Consider the following 20,917-nt stretch of genomic DNA (forward strand, 5'->3'; position numbering starts at 1 on the left):
TGGATTTCTGTAATGTAAGCTCCTTAGTAGCAAACTTCATGAACTTCACAATCAGTGCTCTTGGGCAACCTCCTGGAGCTGGCTTGGGGGCAAGGGCCTGTGTGCCTGTTCTATATCAAAACAAAAATCTACTGGCAGATCCAACAACTTACCAAGCAATGTAGGGACAAATTCAAAGGGTTTCTCTATTCACTCAGGGACACCCATAACTCTGATATTACATTGTCGTAAGTGGATTTCTAGGTCAATTAGCTTGGTCTCCACGTTCTTATTACCATTACAGTTCTTCATAATACACAATTTGTTCTCTTTAAAATCATCTTCCACTCCAGAAATTCTGGGTTCTGCTTCACCCATTGATGTGGACAGAGCTTGTCGTGCACTTTGAATCTCAGTCATGATGGCCTGAAGGGTGGAAACTGTAGATTTAATTTGAAGAGTATTTGTGGCCACTGGCTGTAGTACAGCCATCAGTTGTGCTCCATCAGGCTCACACACCATTTTGTCTGTAGTAGGGAAGGAGGCATATCTCTTCTATTTTTTTGGTTTTCTTTTTTTTTTTTTTTTTTTTTTGTGCTTTCAGGTTTGGAGAGGAAGATGCAGAGCTAGAGGCAGGATGGGGGGTTCTCTAGTCAGGGACAATATTTCTTGAGGCTGGGTGATGGGGTTTAGGAGACAAAGTTTGGGGTTTCCCTGTGGGTTGCTTTGGAGCTGAAACAACCTGCATCCACCTTGCTCACGGTGCCCTCTGGTGTCCAGTTTTCTCTTCTCGGAATACCCATCAGTTTGCTGATATCATCCATCTCTGAAATGTGGCTGATTGTGGGCAGTGATCTAAACATAGGCTCACAGCACCATCTAGAGTTCCCTCTCTTACCACCTCCCTACTTCATGTCATCTCTGGACACAAAGCCCACAATTACACCAGCTTTTTTGCCTAGGCATCCATACTGCAGACTCAGGTCCATTTAGCTATTTCCATCTTTTTCAGTATAATAGAATCATAAGACCAGATAGGACCTTGAGTGGAAGGGATAGCTCAGTGGTTTGAGTATTGGACTGCCAAACCCAGGGTGGTGAGTTCAATCCTTGATGGGGCCATTTAGAAATTTGGGGCAAAAGTCTATTTGGGGGTTAGAGTAGATAATCTCCTGAGGTCCCTTCCAACCCCAATATTCTGTGAGGTTATCTAGTCCAGTCCCCAGCACTCAGGATAGGACTAAGCATTATCTAGACCATCAGGCAGGTGTTTGTCTAATCTGCTCTTAAAAATCTCCGGTGATGGGGATTCCACAACCTCCCTAGGAAATTTATTCCAGTGCTTAACTACCCTGACAGGAAGATTTTCCTAATGTCCACTGTAAACCTCCCTCGCTGCAATTTTAGCCCATTGCTTTTTGTCCTATCCTCAGATATTAAGAAAAACATTTTTTTTCCCTCCTTGAAACAACCTTTTATGTACATGAAAACCTCTTATGTCCCCCATCAGTCTTCTCTTTTCCAGACTAAACAAACCCATTTTTTTCAATCTTCTCTCATAGGTCATGTTTTCTAGACCTTTAATCAGTTATGTCGCTCTTCTCTGGATTCTCTCCAATTTGTCCACATCCTTCCTGAAACGTGGCACTCAGAACTGGACACGGTATTCCAGATGAGCCCTAATCAGCGCAGAGTAGAGCAGAAGAATTACTTCTTGTGTTTTGCTTGCAACACTCCTGCTAATACATCGCAGAATGATGTTTGCTTTTTTTGTAACAGCATTATACTGTTGACTCATATTTAGCTTGTGGTCCACTATGATCCCCAGATCCCTTTCCATGGTACTTCTTCCTAGGCAGTCATTTCCCATTTCATTTGTGTGCAACTGATTGTTCCTTCCTAAGGGGAATACTTTGCATTTGTCCTTATTGAATTTCATCTTATTTACTTCAGATCATTTCTCCAATTTGTCCAGATCATTTTGAATTTTAATCCTATCCTCCAAAGCACTTGCAACCCCTCTCAGCTTGGTATTGTCTGCAAACTTTATAAGTGTACTCTCTAAGCCAGTGGTGGGCCGCATGCAGCCCATCAGGGTAATCCCGGTGGCTCGGCGCTTCCTGCAGATCCCAGTGGCCGGAAATGGTGAATTGCAGCCATTAGGAGCTGCGGGGCAGCTCAACGTCAGCAGAATGTCTTGTGGCCCACAATCAGATTACCCTGATGGGATGCATGCGGCCCATGGGCTGCAGGTTGCCCACCACTGCTCTATGCCATTATCTAAATCATTGATGAAGATATTGAACAGAACCAGACCCAGAACTGATCCCTGTGGGACCCCACTCGTTATGTCCTTACAGCATGACTGTGAACCACTGATAACTACTCTCTGGGAATGGTTTTCCAACAAGTTTTACACCTACCTTATAGTAGTTGCATCTAGGTTGCATTTCCCTAGTTTGTTTATGAGAAGGTCATGCAGGACAGTATCAAAAGCTTTACTAAAGTTAAGATATACCACATCTACTGCTATCCCCATCCACAAGGCTTGTTCCTCACTGAGTATCTCCAACCACTACCTGTATTTTGGAGTCTTTCCTCCCAGGTGTGTTAGTCTGTAACTGTGCTCAAATGAAAAGGGAACTGGCCACTAAGGGGTAGAGCTCAGAACAGAACCCCCATTTCTGGTGTGGCCCCTCCCCCGAGATATGGCTTAACCTTCCTCCCTCCCTTTTCTCTCCCTCCTGCTTGCTTTCACCAATATCTGATGTGGCTTCTCCCCTCTCCTGACGTGGGTTAGCTGCTGGGTTCCTTGCTGCTGCCACTGCCTGTTGCCTCCTCTCAAGTGACTTTGCACTGTTCCAGGGTGGTGTCCCTTGACAAGCTCAGCGACCACGCTAACAGCTGGCAAGACATGTAACGGCCGGTACATGAGGGACAATAAGGTAAATAGCACAAACCCCAGTGATGGGATGACACACCAGGAACAGCAACGAACGGAGGAGGGTATTACTGGGAACAGGAAAATAGGATCTGGGCAAGGCCGAGGTTCAGGTTAACTGAAAAGTAATAAACATTTATAAATAGGCCCCACCCCTCACACTCACAGACTCCTCCAATCCCACCTCTCTCCCTGGCACTTTCCCCAGGCAGGGAGCACGGCTGGGGTGGCATGTCCTGAGACGGAGAGGTGCAGCTCCGTGGCAGCGGCCAGCTTAAATAAAAGTCCCCTTACTACTTCTTCACTACTGGGTGGGCAGAGTTCTCTCCCAACTCAGCCAGCCTGTCTGGCCTGGAACCCTCCTGCGGCCTGGCTCAGATCTTTCGCCTCTGGTCCCTGGGCATGCAGACTGGAAGCTGCCTGATCCCCGCAGCCAAACTCTTAGAGTGGTGCAAAACTTCCTCCACAGAGAGGAGGAATTCAGCAGGGACTCCCTGAGCCATTCTGACTCTCTTCCAGCTTCCAAGCTGACACTCCATCCTGTTTTCTGTGTCTTTAAAATTAGGCTGTCCCCTGCGCAGCTAAGTGCCTGGAGGCTGTGCAGCCCTGGCTTCTCATTGGTCCAGTGGGCTGCTTAAGCAGCTCACCCCAAGCGGAAGTCCGCCTATAGTCCCAAGCATGGGTTTCTGCCATCTAGTTCCTTCTACCTCCACCCTGATCTTCAAGCATTCTTAGAATGGGGTCAAAGGACATCAGTAGCCATCTTATTTATAGCAGCATTGCCCATCTCAAGAGATCAAACACCATGCATATTTGGGGTTGGGAAGGAATTTTCCTCCAGGGAAGATTGGCAGAGGCCATAGAGGTTTTTCACCTTCCTCTGCAGCGTGGGACACGGGTCACTTGCTGGAGGATTCTCTGCAACTTGAGGTCTTTAAACCACAATTTGAGGACTTCATTAACTCAGACATAAGTTAGGAGTTTGTTCCAGGAGTGGGTGGGTGAGATTCTGTGGCCTGAATTGTGCAGGAAGTCAGACTAGATGATCATAATGATCCCTTTTGACCTTAAAGTCTATGAATCAGACACCCAAAAACAATTAAACTGGCCCTAAAAGTTATGAAGTTTTTTTTTTAAGTTTATATTGGGGGATGGGTTGTTTTTTCCTATCCATTGATAGTATAATTCCTCCCTCCCTCCCAGGTGAGTGTGTCTGTCACAATCACTGTTGTTTGGATGAGGTGTTTTGAACCCTTCCTGCAGGAGTGCTCACCCCATATCTGCCCTGCCCCTGTCCAGCAATGAATTCTGCCTCAGCCTCTCAGCACAGCCCCCTCTCTCCCCCACCTCACCCCATCTCCCTCAGTCCTGACCTGGTGGGGAAAGTAAGGGAAATGTAGAGAACAAGTTGTGTCACCTTCAAAATTCCATCCCATGGCTACTCCTGGGGTGTTACTGCAGCCTCCTGCCCTTTACAGGCTCAGTCAAACTCCTTGTGAATTGCCCCGTCTCTACAACATGCTGAAGCAAAGCCCTGAATCAGAACTCCAGGAATGTTTGGCTCCAGGCCTGGATCCAAAGTTGGCAGCTCAGGCCCATCTCTACAGAACAGAGGGCACCATGTTGTGATGGTGGCAGTTTGATTTTAAATTCCTTCCCCCAGAAGGATTAGTTTAATATTCAGAGGGGTTTAATATTTGAAGATGATCTTTAAAGAATACACATTTATTAAACTAATATATGTTTGTGATTCTGCCGCCATATTGGATATGATGCCGCAGGGAGATTTTCCTTGGTGAAGCCTGACATTTTTTGGACAGGACTTTGTGAGACATTGGAAAGGGAGCCTGGTGGGGGGCTTTCCACTCAATTATAATTCAGAGTATTTCTGATGTGCAGGAAGAAGTCAGCGCAATAGTATATGGATAGTCGATGGATAACGCTGTGGTAGTTAAATTAAGCATATGTTGTCTTTGACTTCAATTCTGCTCACTTGAAGCTCCACAGCCCCATTCAGTGGGGGTGCACAAGAGAAGAGAAGCCAGAATTCCACACTAGTTTTGCTGATCATTTGGAAGCATGTCATATAAGAGGAGCTTGGAATGTGTGTTTTGATGGTGAATGGTCATTATCGTAATCCAATCTACGTAGAATGACTGGTCTTATTAGAACCAGGGTAAAAGCCTTGCAGAGGTTGGGAAGAGCAGCTGGATGGCTGCAGCAGATCAACAGAACTTCTTTACTAAGGGTGATAAAGCATCGTTTAGACTTGCTTATAACATCAGATGGCACTGTGGTAAAGAAGGAAAATTAAGTTTAGGGCTCAGTGGGAAAGAATCAACATCAGAAACAACTCAGGATGGGTGAAGAAAAAGTAAGATACAAAAATAAAAGCCCAGTTCCGCAGCCTTTACTCTCATCAGCAGTCCTATTGACTTAAATAATTCTCAGGTGTAGTCCCATTGAACATAAGAACAGCCATACTGGGTCAGAGCAAAGGTCCATCTAGCCCAGTATCCTGTCTTCCAACAGTGGCCAATGCCAGGTGCCCCAAAGGGAATAAACAGAACAGGTAATCAGCATATAATAAAATAAACAGAACAGGTTTGACGTCCCTATCCTCCATGAATTTATCTAGTTCTTTTTTCTACCCTGTTATATTCTTGGCCTTCATAATATCCTCTGGCAAGGAGTTCCACAGGTTGACTGTGCGTTGTGTGGAGAAATACTTCCATCTGTTTGTTTTAAACCTGCTGTCTATTAATTTCATTTGGTAACCCCTATTTCTTGTGTTATGTGAAGGAGAAAATAACACTTCCTTATTTACTTTCTCCACACCAATCATGATTTTATAGACCTCTATCATATCTCCCCTTAGTCTCTTTTCCAAGATGAAAAATCCCAATCTTATTAATCTCTCCTTATATGGAAGCTGTTCCATACCTCTAATCAGGCCTAAATTCTGCTCACAAAAGAGGTATTGGGGAAAGGCAGTGGATGGCAATGAGATGGATAAAATAGTCTCCCATGCAATTCTTTTTCAGCCTGTTTCAATTAGAGCATATTTATTTGTAAGACAAGATAAGATTTGGGGGATAAAAATGTCTGCAGCCTCCTCAGTGTATTGTACAGTAGCTAGCACATGCCAAGCTAAGCTTCCAAAATGGTACACTGGAAATGAACTACCACAAAAATCAACTGAAAACATACTCAGCTTTTGTCAAGAATAGAGTCACATCTGAGAACACTGTAGGGTTACTATACCTGGCTGGGATGGGAGCCATTATATATTTATTTTTATGGTATTACAATTAATTTTGTTAAATCCAAGTTACTTACAAAGCCAGGTTATTTATCTGTCTCTGTTACAATACAGTGAGTTAATTTCTGTATTAATGAATCCAGGACCAGAGACAACAAAATTCATGCACTAGTCTAGCACACTGTGGTGGCTTTTCATGGTCTTTATCGAGGCAAAACACAGAGCTGGTATGGTTTTGGTCTATTTGACACAAAACTCGTCACTAGAGTTATATCAATGTCCTTGGGGTCAACGAGAGGCTTCAAGGTAAAATTCTGCAAAATTGTTGTCAGTATCAAAAATATCTCCATCCGAGCCAGACCCTCTCCCACGCAAATCCGCTTCCCTGCAATGAAAAAGGAATATTGAGGAGATGCAGGAGATCTTTCTTTGCAACACATGTTATATATTGTTACCATGAAACTAAACCTCGGGATTAAAGTTAGATGCACAGAGTGATTCAGGGTAACGACCTGGAGGATATTGGCCATTTCTCAGAGTTCAGGAAGGTGTGAAAGTGTTTGGGGGCTTTAGAAGTCTTTCACCCATTGTTTTAAAGGCTGAGCTCCATATAATAAGTGGCCTTTTAAAAACCAATATGTGGAGACCAGTGGGCAGATGTGGAGTTTGGTAATAGTTAATGCAGGTCCTGTGCCAGTTAATACGTTTAAGGGAGGAATTAAGAGATAGCGAGGTGTAGGCATGCTGAGTAGCAGAATGGAGGAGAACAGCATACAGGGTTTATTAACAGAGTGTTGGGATTTTCATTGATTGGAGTAAAGTTGAGAAGTTAAGCAGCTCCTACTGATCTCTCTCCAGGTGACTATGCAGATGGCTTCTGCCCTGTAACATGTTACTCCCTTCAATTTTACTTTTGCATGCACATTCAATCACAATTTGTCCATGGTGGGCTGACACAGACAGACAAAGGAAGATGTGAAATTGCCAGGCAGAGTTGAGAGTAGTGCATATTCAATTAGTTAAAAAAGAGACTGGAAACGGACAGATGCTTCGCTGTTGTGAGAGGCTCTGCTTCAGGGATGGCCCGAAAAGGCTCTGCAGACTACAGTTAGAGAACTCTTTGTATACTCAAGACAAAGCTAAGAGAGAATGGTCTGGGACCTGAAACAAACATGGCTTTTTTACCTGCAGAAAAAGGAATGAAGAAGTCACTCTTCCTAAAGGCACCACTTTCATCCAAGAAATGTCCTGGGTTAAATTGCTCTGGCTTTGGAAATTCTCTGCTGTCATGTAGGACCGATTGCAGGGCGGGGAATATAGTGGTGCCCTGAATTAGCAAACACAGACAAAGAGAATTAAAGTGGACACTGTCCAAAGCAGAGAAGCCTCCAGAATTCACTGGGCTGGGCAGTGGGACATGTTTTTCTTTCCTTCATTTTCCTGCATCTCCAAGAACCAGAACCAGAAATATTAAAATTCCATGAGAAAAGGTAAGCCCATCAAATGGGAGCCCACCTTCAACAAGAAGATCCTGGAATCTCATAGTTTCTACATCAAAGAGGTTTGGAAAAGTCTGGCTAAGATCTAGAAGTATTAGGTGCGTCTCTCAGCTGCTATTTGGAAGCATTTGACATTCCCTTGTCTTTATAATTTAGTCATCGCACCAATGGTTTCCCCATCACTATTTATAAAAAATAAAATATAATAATAAATAAAAATAATAATAATAAAGCTAAAAAGACCTATACAACTCACAGTGTAACTCAGTTAGCAACCTAGGACATGGTCACTGTGAATTGTGATTAACACATATTAAAACATCATCAGGACTAAATCTTGGAGGAGAGATGGAACCAGCTCAGAAACTGACCTCCCAAAAGAGGTTCAAAGAAAGAAGGAAAGCTTTGCACAGCCTGCTTGGTATCTATTCTATATCTAAAAGTTTGAACTGGGCTCTAAGCCTATCTTCTGTAAGGAGAGCTGAGCCTGTAGAATGCAGGGTTCTGTTCTTCATGCCGATAACAACTGGAACGTTGTTGGTAACTGTGAAAAACATGTCATACTAAAATCAGAGCAAACATTTCTATTGTGAATAAGTCAAAACTGTATAGTGGAAAAGGCGGAAGATCGGGCCCTCTCACAGAAACGTTGAGAGCTAACCTTGGGGATAATATATTGTCTGAAATGAGTGTCTTTCGTCACTGCATGTGGGACACCCATCGGGACAATGTTAGCAGTTCTCTGCACCTCGTGTATCACAGCATCTGTGTAGGGCATCTGGCTTCGGTCCGCCATGCAGGGGCTTTGGCTTCAGCCAACCACACGGTCAATCTCTTCATGAACTTTCTTTGTCATCAAATGAACAAGGTTAACAATAAAGCTAAAGAACAGGATTCCCATAATTTTGCCCCCATTCTGTTACATAGTCAGAAATGCAATACACAATTCAGCAGATACATGTTGGGAATATAACGAGTTATAACAATATAACAGTTTTGGGTTACAGAAACCATTGTATATGGTATTGAGGATAAAATGCCAATAATGTAATTATTAAGGCAGTGATATGGTTCATAACTGGTTATGTTATAAAAGAGCACAATGTGATGTTATCACCAGAGCATATATCTAACTGCTGTGCAAGAGATTGTGGCCTAAAATCCACCACACACTCCAGTCAATCATCCACATGAGCTTGGAGGAAACCCATGAGGTGGGAATTAGCACTGGATATTAGCTGGGTATTGATAAATCTCTAACACTTGCCTTTATTTGAGGGGAGGGTCTGGCACTCTGTATCTGTATGAAATTCGGAGATTTTGCTCTATGGTTGTTATTGAAATATGTTGTACACTTGAGAGTCGTCCACTGCCAGTTTTCCAGTGACAACAAAGCAGGGGATCCGCTCCCAGGAGGGTGTTAAATTACCATTAATCAGCGGGGGACTTTTAAACAAGAGATTTACAGTGCTGCAAGCAGGGGTGAAAGTAATTTACAGGACTTACCGGTACTGCCGGAGTCTTGAGGGGGTGTGGCTTCATCTGGAAGAGGCGTGGCCTCTCAAGATTTAAAGGCCCGGGGGCACCGGCTTTGGCTGGGAGCCCCAGGGCCTTTAAATCAACTAGGGGCTCCCAGCTGAAGAGGTGGCTAGGAGCCCCCTCTTGGGCTCAGGGGCAAATTAAAGGGCCCAGGGCTCCTGCCTCCGGGGAACCTTGAGTTTTGTGGGGCTGGAGCAGGGATTTAAAGGGTCCAGAGCTCCTGCTGCTGAGGGGAGCCCCGAACCCTTTAAATCCTGGCTCCAGCCAAGCCGTCAGAGCTGCGGCTGGGATTCAAAGGGCTCTGGGCTGCCCGCAGCCGCGGGGAGCTCTGAGCCCTTTAAATCCCAGCCCCAGCCCGGCCGCTGGAGCCACAGCCAGAATTTAAAGGGCTCTGGGCTGCCCGCAGCTGCAGGCAGCCCAGAGCCCTTTCAATCCCCACCGTGGAAGCCGGTGCAGTCCAGCACGGCATACTGCCTCTTGCCGGTACACCGTACCGTACCGTACCGGCTTACTAAGAGAGCTGCACAAGCATCACACAATGGGGGATTGCTCCACTCTGTGACTCAGCAAAGCCCACCAGGACATATCTGAGCTAGTATTTTCCAGGCACACAGAGTGCGGATACAAAATAGGGGACAGTGGCATCATGCTTTTGCCTTTCTTCTCCCCTACCTAGACTGGAAGCAACAAGAATACTGGGAAGACCAAGCCTTGAACTGAGGAGACTGGTCTCAGGTTAAAGGGGAAGCCTGTGAATTAAGGATTGTAACATACCTGCAGCATCCAGTGGGGTGAGAAAAATGGCTTGATCCAAACGCTGCATAGTCTAAAAAGGTTCAAGATTTAGACTGTGTGTTTAACTTTTATTTTCTTTGGTAATTCTCTCTGACCTTTTGTGCCTGTCACTTATAATCTATCTTTCTGTAGTTAATAAACCTCTTTTATATTTTACCTAAAACAATGTGTTTTGGTTGAAGTGCTTGGGAAATCTCAGCTCAGTTTACAAAGGCTAATGGATGTCCTCTCCACATCAAGGAAGGGGTGGACTGGGTAATGAACTTACACTGGTCAGGCTTCTGACCACGACAAGACGGTACAGCTCAAGGGTACAAGGCTGGGGGCTTGGGAGATTTGCTGGTGCCTTTCTCTGTGTGATTCGTGAATGGCTCAGGGAACATTCATGCAATTTACCTAGGTGTGGGGTTCCACATGCTGTTGTACTCAGTGATAACAGCTCATGAAGGGGTTTGCTGCCTGTCTCTAGCAAAGCATTAGGAAAGACAGCCCAGGCTGGAAAGTTAAGGGGGGAACAATAGTATTCCAGTTCCAGGTTGTACCGCAGGGATCCTGTCAGAGAGGGGGCCACCTGACAGCCCTGGAATACGAAGGCTCCTGTTACTCATAAACCAGGCACCTTCTTGTCAGTGGCAGCACAGGTTTCTCCTGCACAAACACACACACTTTCTCCCAGCCCAAAATCCTTAGCTTGGACTGGGAGGTGAGAAAGGAATCCAGTCACAATGACTTACTCAGGCTGAGGACCCTGTGCTGAGATCACTCATGAGGCGGTTGAGTAATGACAGTTGTGATGGTGCTTTTCAAATGTGGACACCTGTCTATGCAAATTGAACTAAAAAACCCATCCCCAAACACATCTCAGTTTTACATAAACCAGCGAACAGCTTGCACGCGGCGGTAACATCAGTTACTTCCAGCCCAAGCCAGATTTGATCTGATGACTTAAGGGACAGGGGTCTGTATCCATTAGAGATCCCCTGAGCCATGTAATCCCCTCATCTCTCCAAGATTTAAAATTTTGTGTGTCTGTACAGTACCTTCTATTTCTGGGTATTTCAGAAGAATCAGGAGCGCATATCTCAGGGTGGTGCTGGATGTTCCCGTTCCAGCCAAGAATAAATCCAAGGTGCTTCTTACCAAGTTATCAGTGTTAAATTCCGAGTGGCTGTTTTGACGTTCCTGCAGAGAAACTTGTTATGGTTGTTTGATCATTGACTGTAAGAGAAGGGATCTATTCATACAGGCCCAAAGTCTCTCAGCTTCTACCTGCTCTGTGTCCCACCTGCCATCTTTATAAAAATCCTTATAAAAAATAGGCCACAGCCCTGAAGATTGCAGTAGCACTGCAGGGATGTTTTGGGTCATTGCTGTGGAAACACATGGTCTTTTCTATTAGAGGAGAATTGGAGCTTTACTTTTACCTGGTTAATTTTCATCTGTATCTTTAACTGTTGTTGTTGATTCCCTTTGCTTTCATATTTTGTTTGGATGGGCAGCACTAATGCCCTTGAAAACTTTGAACCAGAAAGGAAACCAAATGTCTCTAACCAATTTTTAGCCTTGGAGCCAGAAGGACTGAGTCTGATGCTCCAAAGGAAGTGAGATCCCCACTGAAAATGCAGATGGCCTGGCTACCTGCTGACCGAGGGCTGCAGTGGAAGAATACCTGCTGTAAAACATTGCAGGAGATTAGCAGGAGGGGTTTCCAAAAAGCTGGTAATAGGTTAGGTCTGTGGGTGTGGGCATAGGAAGCCATTAGAAACTGGTTTCTCCTGCTAATCCCACTGATGCTAACACATACCAGTAAAAATGCTTCTGTCCACCTTATAAATAAAATCTTTTCAATGGCTAACCTCCAACAGAGCTAATGTACACATTGCCAAGTGCTGTTGACACCTGCTTTGGGTGCTTTGTCCTTTTAAGACATATCTACACTGCAATGAAAAATCCACAGCTGGCCTGGGTCAGCTGACTCGGGCTTGTGGGGATCAGGTTGAGGGGCTATAATATTGCAGTGTAGGCATACGGGCTTGGGCTGCAGCCCAGGCTCTGAGACCCAGAAACATCTACACTATTCACACAAATGAGGTGAGCAGGGCTTGGCTTTTAGAATGTAAGTTCCAGGGGCAGAGACCAAGTCTGCCTTTGGGTCTTATACAGAGTGATAAATACCCACGATAGGTATAATCCACTCCACAGCAAAGGGGAAGGGCGGCTGCCCTCACTTACCTGTTCCATTTTGATGAGGAAAGCATCAATGAAGTCTCGAGGGCAGCTAAGATCCAGAGACTCTTTGTGCATCTTCACTCTTTCCAGAACAAACCTTTCAAATTCCTCCGCATTTTTAATTAACAGCTGGTGAGGCCCAGGGTTATAATCCATGAGAGTTGGGAAAAAATTGTACAGCTAGAATGATGGAAGGAAAAGCACATCTTGGTTTATCTGGACACAACAGATCATCAGTTGACTCAGTTGACTCAGTTACAGCAGCACAATACAATACATCTGTAGCAAATGGATTCTAAAGAACTTCCCTAGCTTCACTAACTCATTCTACTCAATACACACCTATTCCTCACATAAACTGCAGTGACACTCAGTTCTATTCACTACAATAATCTCCATTATTTCCAATGCAACAGCATCACCAATACAAACATGTTCTTGAAAATCACAATCAAGTTCCCAAACCTAACTCAGAATACAGATTTTCCTAGGCAGTAATAAAACATTATTGACTATACAAGTAAAAGATATCTTAGTCTTCCTGCAGTTGGAGTGAGGGGGCCAAATTCTCTGCTGCTGTAACTCCGTTGATTTCCACTGAGTTTGGCTGTTGTGCATTTGGTGAGGTTTTCAGCAATGGGATATGTGAGTGGCTGTGTACCGGAAATGAAAAGGAGTTTGCTTTGCGGGTGAGGAATGCGACCACATTCAGGTACTTCATTGTGAATATACTAAGGCATGTGAATTGCAATGGTTTGGATGCTAATGTTTTAATTAGCAATTTCCTTGATTTTTACCAATAGTGTTGAAAGGGAATGTCCTTAAGCAAACATAATTCTGAGCAAATGAAGTGTTTTGTGCGGGAATTTAAATTATCCTCAAAAACAAGTTTGAGGCTGGGACTGGTAATAGCTGCAGTCTAATGAGGAGAATAGGAACATTATGGGAATCTGAATAATAATTTAAGGAAAAGTAACAGTGAAAGAAAGAAATCTCTGTCCCTTCCCCCATTACAAAGGAAAAGAGTGGAAAAAAACCACTGAACACACCTGTGCCAGGAAAGAGCGAAGGAGTTCTTTGTTTTCCTGTGTGAGCTTAATTATTGTCAGAAACTTCTGGTCTTCATAGTCAAGCCGGTCCCCAAAGACAATGGAACAGATGATGTTGGAGACAGCATGGGTGAGAGGGATGGTGGGGTCAAAGGGTCGCTCTGCAATAAAACCAAACCAGTGTCCAGTTTTTACTTCAGTATTTTCACCTACAGCATCACATCCACTGATGTTACTGGAACGTTCTGGATGTCCTGGCCCCAGGCCAAGAGGGTAGTCCCTAACATTCATTGGAGAGGGAGAGTTATGGTCTCACAGTTCCAGGGTAAGCTGGGCTTTAGACTCCTTTCAGTCCTGCTCAAGAGCCCCCCTCAGGTGACAGGCCTGAGTTCCTGTCCCTCTCTGAATGGGAAGAACTCCTCAGTCCAACCACCCGTGGACTGAAATATCTGGGCGGCAGGCTCATTACTTCCCAACTATGGTAGCATGACAGGTTGCTCTGTGCTGGGCACCCGTGAGCCCTTTCCCTCCACGGACCTATGACCAGCAGGGGATCAAAGTGACTCAGAAACAATTTCTCCAAAACTAAGTGTTATTTATCCTCCCAAAGGTATGCAGCACACAGAGCAAAAACTAGAAACAATAAAGGCTTCTACACACATTCCTTTTACCTAAACAATCTTTCCTTGCAAGCTTTGGTAAGTTCCATTCAGCTCAGTTACCTCCATCTCACTCAACCCCCTTCCTGCATGGGTGAAAATCCATAAGGTTTTAGTTTCCCTGTTGGATGCTAGTTTCTGTCCAGGAAGAGAATACTTTCTAAATAGCTGAAGCTATGGTGGGGGTGTTCTCAGATTAACAGCTTCTCAATTATTACCCTTGGCATCCTCTCTGACCGTACTTATCCTGGCCATTATTTCATTTCCTCTTAGCGTACCCCTTTCAGCCTCCTTTTATATAATTCAGTACAGCCAGGCAGGATAATATCACACAGCTAAACTGAGGTGCACAAGCTATTTATGAAAAATAACACAGCTATTTCCTTCATTCTCCACATAGGGCTTCCCCAATGCTATCTCTGTAAATTTATATTAAATAATTATCCCCATTTTGCTGGGAATCAGTTTTCACTCTGTCTCCTCTGCCGCTCTCTGCTTGACACACACTGATCTAACCAGGGACCATGGGTCCCTCTCTGAGTGACACCTGCCACAGGCCTGACAGACAGTATTCCTTTCAGAACAGGATCCTGCATTCAGAAGATTCTGCGTCAGCCATTGCTTATCACATCATCATAAACTCCTACAATGCAGTGGGACCTATACAATATTCAAGGGAATTGTCTACAAGACTTCACCTATCTGACCTGAGACCACATTGCACAGGAAGAACATCCAGAAGCAGCATTTTCTCCATGCAGTGTGTTCCTGCCTCACAGCAGACTTCTGCTCATGTCCCTCACCCAGGCAGATTTCTTTTAGATCATTATCTACAGGAGTAGCTGCCCCTGGCTCAGGATACACAAGTGGCAACAGCAGTAAAGTGGCTCTCTCTTGTGTCTGTATCACGGGTGGGGAAGGTTCTCCATGCGTTCTCCTCTCACACACACAATTCACCCAGATGGAGAGTCAACTTCATTTTAACTGTTGCACTGTATATTGCAAGAAGCAGGATGGTCTTGTGGTTAAGGCAGTGGCCTGGGTCTTAGGAAATCTGGAGACAATGCCCAGCTCTGACACAAACTTCCAGGTGTGACCTCGAGCAAATAACTTAATTTCTCTGTACCTCTGTTCCCCATCTCTAAAAGAGAGAAAATAATTCTTCCTTTCTCCACTTTTTCATTTTCATGTGTATTTAATATGTTCGTTGCGTGGGGCAGGGACTGTCTCCAACTGTTTGTTAACACAACCTACTGGCAAAGGAGCCCCAGTCTTGGCTGGGACCTCTAGAAACTAATAGAACACAAATAAATAATAAAATATTATTCATCACTTAGAAAGCACTGTAAATTTACACAGTGATTTCAAACGTTCCTCAGGAGGCCATCCCCGTACAACGTAGGTGCCAGACTTGTATCAGACATCTAGCAGAGAAGAAAATCAGAATAAGGAAGCTGTAGGCCTGGGTGTCTTAATAGCCCAACACACTGAAGATAAACTAATCCACTCTAACACGGTTCACTGTGTTAGCTTCTGCCTACTCTGGATAAACATTTTCCATTTGCCCATTGGCCACAGATCAGAGGGTAGAAAACATGGGAAATAACAGCCAGGAAAGGTCATCTCAGGAACTTTTCTCACATATTTTTCTTTTAAATTAACAGAGGCTATTATATGTGCAGCTAATGGCTTGAGTTATAAGGTGTTTGAACCAAAGTTAGTATCACAAAATAAAGGAAGACAAGAGTCTTTAGCTGACTCCTCAATTCCTGACATACATGCAGCAAATCCCCACCGTGTGTGTTTCTGAGCCTTGCAACCAGAAAACGGGCTTCCTCTTGGATTCGTTCCTCAACGCTTTTCTTCCCCATCCCAAAGTTTCTCAAGGTGGTGAGGGCAAATCGGCGAAGCTGCTTCCACCGTTCCCCATTGCTGAAAATAATGCCTGGAAGAGGGAGGAGAACAGGAATGAAAGGAGGGCATGGGGTGGGGGAGAAGACTTAATTTGCTAAATTTCTAACCTAAGGAAACATTTGTTATTGAAAGGTTCAACATGAATGCAAACATTACTGTATGCGTGTTCCACTGGAGACACTACATTACACTGATATGTGTATGTAACTCAAAATCCCACACATTAATCTCATTGCTGTTTATAGCAATTATGAACAAGAAAAATAATTCCATTGGTTGCCTTGCCCAATGGCTGTATTTTGTTCTCCAACACAGTGTAAACTGTCACAGTAATTAGAGCAAAGTACATATACTGATACCATGTAAAAATAAGAAATTCACTGGGACATAAATAGATGGGTAAAGTTAGTATCCTTCAAAGAACAGAGCTAAGTGAAACATAAGCTGTCTTCTCAGTCATGTTCTCCACATACAGAGAACATCAGCGCTACATGCCAAAGTTGTTAGAAATGTACCTCCTCCTTTGATAACCTTGTCAGCCAGTGCCAGTTTTCCTCTTGCACTGAACTCATCCGCTTGATCAATCAGAGCTTCCTTCAAAGCCTCCTGTCCATACAGCACCACAACTCGCAGTGAGCCCAAGTATATTGTGAAAACCGGGCCATACTTCACATTGAGCTGTAAAAGATTAACACAAAGAGCCAATACATTTTACTATAGCCTCTTCAGAATAAGAATGAGTGTGGATCTAATTACAAACTGAGGAAGGAGCTCTCCTGCCACTTAGGGTTACACACAAAAAGGGATATAGGCACCTATATCCAAAATGTTGATCCTCAAAACCCCCAGCTAACCCTCTAGGCCAGCAGTTCTCAAAGTTATTTGATCTTGCCCCCCTTCTTTGTGTCTGTAGTCATTTATGGCCGCTCCCACCCCAGAAGTACATATACCAACCCCTAGCTCTGAAGGCAGGGCAGAGCAGAGCAGCAGAAGCTGAAGGCTCAGTGCCCACCTCTGAAGGCAGCACCATGCCAGCAGCAGTACAGAAGTAAGGGTGGCAATGTGTAGGGATATTAATCAATACAGTCAATAAGACTTAGCGCCGCATTGGCATCCTTACTTCTGTGCTGCTACTGCCACACCGGAGCTAACAGCCAGAACCCCACCACTTCCCGGTGAGGGATTGGCAGGGGGGTGAGGGCAGGAAGGAGAGCCCCAGTCCTGGTGGCAGTGCTCTGGCTGTCAGCCCCGGTGGCAGAGTTCAGTCTGTCCCTTGTATCCCCACCTCCAGGATGTGCAGGGTCCGTTGGCAGGAGCCCAGCCACTCAAGACTGACAGCCAGAGCACACAGCTCACACCTCCCTTGCCCCATTCCCATGCCTCCCTTGCAAGGTCTGCCACACACAGTAACTCCTCACTTAATGTAGTTATGTTCCTGAAAAATGCAGCTTTAAGTTAAACCATGTTAAACTAATCTAATTTTCCTGAACAATGTAATGTAAATACAGGGGTTTAGGGTCCAAGGAAAATTTTTAGGGGCAGACAAAAGGCATTATATACAGTACTGTACTATTCTGTGGTTGGGAAGTGTCCCTTTGCAGCAGCAGCGGCAGTTTCTCTGGAGGAGAACAGGCACCAACTTTGCTGGGGGATGCTCCAGGCCCGCCTCTTCCTTTCCCCACTCCACGCCAGGCCCACCTCTTCCAACCCTAACTCATCTCCTCTCTGGAGCAGCAGCATCCCCTCTCCTTCCCCCCTCACCCCTCCCTCCCCATTTGGCGGCACTTAGGACTTTCTGGGAAGGAGGGAGAAGAGCAAAGATGCAGCGCTTCCCTGCTCCTCCCTCCCAGAAAGTCCTAAGTGCTGCCAAACAGCTGTTAGGCAGTGGGGAAAGCGCTGAGAGGGAGGGGGAGAGGGAGAGAAGAGGAACTTGTGCAATGCTCCCATGTAAAGTCGCTGTTCTTCCACAGAATTGTACAAGCAGTGGACAGAGCAGGCAGCCAAATGACGTTATAAGGGAGCATTGCGCAACTTTAAACGGGCATGTTCCCTAATTGAGCAGCGACTTAACTTTGAAACAACGTTAAGCAGGAGGACATTAAGTGAGGAGTTACTGTAGTTTGAGAACTGCACCTTAGCAGGAATGGTACTCACCTAGGATATGGGAGAGCTGGGTTTAACTCCCCCCCTGCCCATACCTGATATAAAGAAGGGATCTGAAACTGTGTCTCTCCTCTCTTTAGAGAGCGCCCTAAACCACCCGCGGTGGGTCGTTCTGGAGCAGGGCTCTCTCAGTCTTTCCTGTTGAAACCGTTCCATTGCACATCAATAGCTGAATAGTCACTGGAAAACAAACTTGGGTCTCCCACATCCTGGGTGAGCAGCCTAACCACTAGGATACAGAATCAGTCTTACTCTCTCTGTAGCCCAATGGCTATGTTTACTTGACAGAATACAGCAACAGTGTAGGCCTTACCCTTGTCCTGTGAAGAAGGCAAGTATCATTAGATACACACAAAGAACTTCAGTTGCTTCCCCAGGCACATACGTGGCATCAATTGAAGACCTGGGACCAGAACCCAAGGCTGCTATCTGCTATTTCCCTGCTTAAACCACCAGACCACACTCCTCACTGCAGGATAACCTGTACAGGCTGCAGCACAACTGAGAGGCCGTATTCTGGTTTACCTGTGAATAAGACACATTATCATAAAAATAACATATTGCCAGGAACAGGTTGCATCTAGCATTCAAGATTAACTATTTCTGTGGAAAAAACATTCAGCCTTAAACGTGAGGAGTTGAGCCACTGTGCAAACCCCAGAAATTTCAGTGTTCTCTTTCCCCAGGCTCTGCTTAATGCCCACATGAGCCAAAGCCCTGCATAAGGAGAAATCCCCCTTACCTCCTGTATAGATTGAGGCAAACTCCTCGTATTGAGCTGCAGTGTGTTCCCTATGATGGGAAAAGCAACAGGGCCAGGCGGCAGCTTCCCACTTCCAGACATCTTTCTCCATGCTGAAAGGAAAAGAAGGCAAGAGACACAAACCGCCAGGAAAACAGTTGTTACTCCCAGAGGTTCCATTGCAGAGTGTAGCGATTATTCTGGTTCTAACAGGGGGTTACTTTGTACTTTAAAACCTCCCTTTTATATATTGTGTGGTGGAAAAGCACAATTGCAAGTCAAGCAATTAGCCAACAGACTCTCAGTTCTTCTGGGTCAACAACCCTAAATATGGTCTATAAAGGTTACTGAATAACTCCTTTGAATCTTTGTTTGCATACCGTCTGTGTTTGCCCCTTGTGTACACACTGACAGAGCACAAAAATTAATCATGAAGCGAATGCCTCTAAGGTTGTCCAAGCTTCCATGAAATCACTGTCCTGTGACTGTTGTACCAGTCCCTGAAAGGCTTGGTGCCAGCTGGAACACTATATACATATGGTGAGGATTGCCTTTCATGCTGTTATACGGGTTTTAGACTAAGGCTGGATGAACAGTATACAGCTGAGATAAGAGGGGCTGGATTGCACCTTCCTCTTCCCTGCCAGCCCCTCTATGAGCTGGCCTTTGCCCTTGTTGCCCCCTGCCCCCATGCCACTGGACAATCTGTGGCACGAGTGCGAAGACTGAAGAGTCTAAAGTGCCACTGTATGAGACAGGTGCTAAGTGCCCAGGTGAAGGAACCTGCAACCGCCAGGTGGAGGGGCAGGAGCCATCACCACCAGGGTTCTTCTCCTGGGGGAGAGCCAGAAGCAGCCCTACAGCACCCTTTGCAGCCCAGAACAGAGAGAATAAAGCCCAGCATTCATAGATTCATAGACTTAAGGTCAGAAGGGACCATTATGATCATCTAGTCTGACTTCCTGCACAATGCAGGCCACAGAATCTCATCCACCCACTCCTGGAACAAACCCCTAACCTATGTCTGAGTTATTGAAGTCCTCAAATCATGGTTTAAATACCTCAAGGTGCAGAGAATTCTCCATCAAGTGACCCGTACCCCATGGTGCAGAGGAAGGCAAAAAACCTCCAGGGCCTCTGTCAGTCTTCCCTGGAGGAAAATTCCTTCCCAACCCCAAATATGGCCATCAATTAAACCCTGAGCATGTGGGCAAGATTCACCAGCCAGCACTCAGGAAAGAATTCTCTGTAGTAATTCAGATCCCATCCCATCTAACATTCCCTCCCCTTTACTTGCTAATAATCAAAGATCAATTAATTGCCAAAAATTAGGCTATCCCATTATACCATCCCCTCCATAAACTTATCAAGTTAAGTCTTGAAGCCAGATATGTCTTTTGCCCCCACTACTGCCCTTGGAAGGCTGTTCCAGAACTTCACTCCTCTGATGGTGTAAGGGTCCGGTGCTGGGGCTTGTCCCTCTCAGGTGCAGCGGGGAGCCAGGGCGCCTCCCTACAGGCAGCAGTCCGTGTAGGCCGAACCCCTCAGCAGGGGCTGAGGAATAAAGGGTCTGTAAACAAGGCAGAATCCCGGCCCTTCAGCAGGGCTGGGTACACACAAAGTTTATAAGCCCAGACCCTTAGGCAGGGCGGGCAGGAGGCAGACAGGCTCCGGCCTTTCAGCAGGCCGAGCAAACACAAAGTCTATAAGCCCGGCCCTGGGGCAGGGCGGGGCAGTAAGCTGTTCAGGCTCAGGCCTGTCAGCAGGCTGAGCAACAGTCTAAACCGTAAGTCCATACAGAGGCCTCCTCAGGCCAGGGAGACGGGGACGTCTGCCACCCTTGGAAGGGTGGCAGGGGGGACGCAGGCCCTCTCACTCCACTGCGTCCCAGCCCGGGGCCCTAGCAGCAGCAAGGGTTCGCTGCAGTCAGTGGGAATCCTGGCCGCAACACACTGACATCGGTTCAGGGTCTGGAGCCAGACTGGGGTCGGCTACCCCCGGGCCACTTCCAGTCTCCCTCTCTAGGATACTGTCCTCCGCTGGCGTTGTCCGGCGGGTCCCAGACCATGGGTTCCTCTGGATACTGGGCAGCAGGAAGCTCCGGCAGCTCCTCCGAGTACCTGAGCACGAGGCAGGTCAGGCCAGC

The 20,917-nt window shown here is 45.7% G+C and overlaps 1 protein-coding gene and 1 pseudogene across 1 annotated transcript in view; both read right to left on the minus strand.

Annotated features, from left to right (window-relative positions):
• LOC127053883 (uncharacterized) overlaps positions 1-20,917 on the minus strand; it is a 412,316-nt gene that overhangs the window by 347,150 nt on the left and 44,249 nt on the right. The window lies entirely within an intron of this gene.
• On the minus strand, positions 6,274-20,637 carry LOC127054306 (cytochrome P450 2H2-like; annotated as a pseudogene).

Source organism: Gopherus flavomarginatus, chromosome 6 (genome assembly GCF_025201925.1).
Source record: "Gopherus flavomarginatus isolate rGopFla2 chromosome 6, rGopFla2.mat.asm, whole genome shotgun sequence".
In the NCBI taxonomy this organism is placed as follows: Eukaryota; Metazoa; Chordata; order Testudines; family Testudinidae; genus Gopherus; species Gopherus flavomarginatus.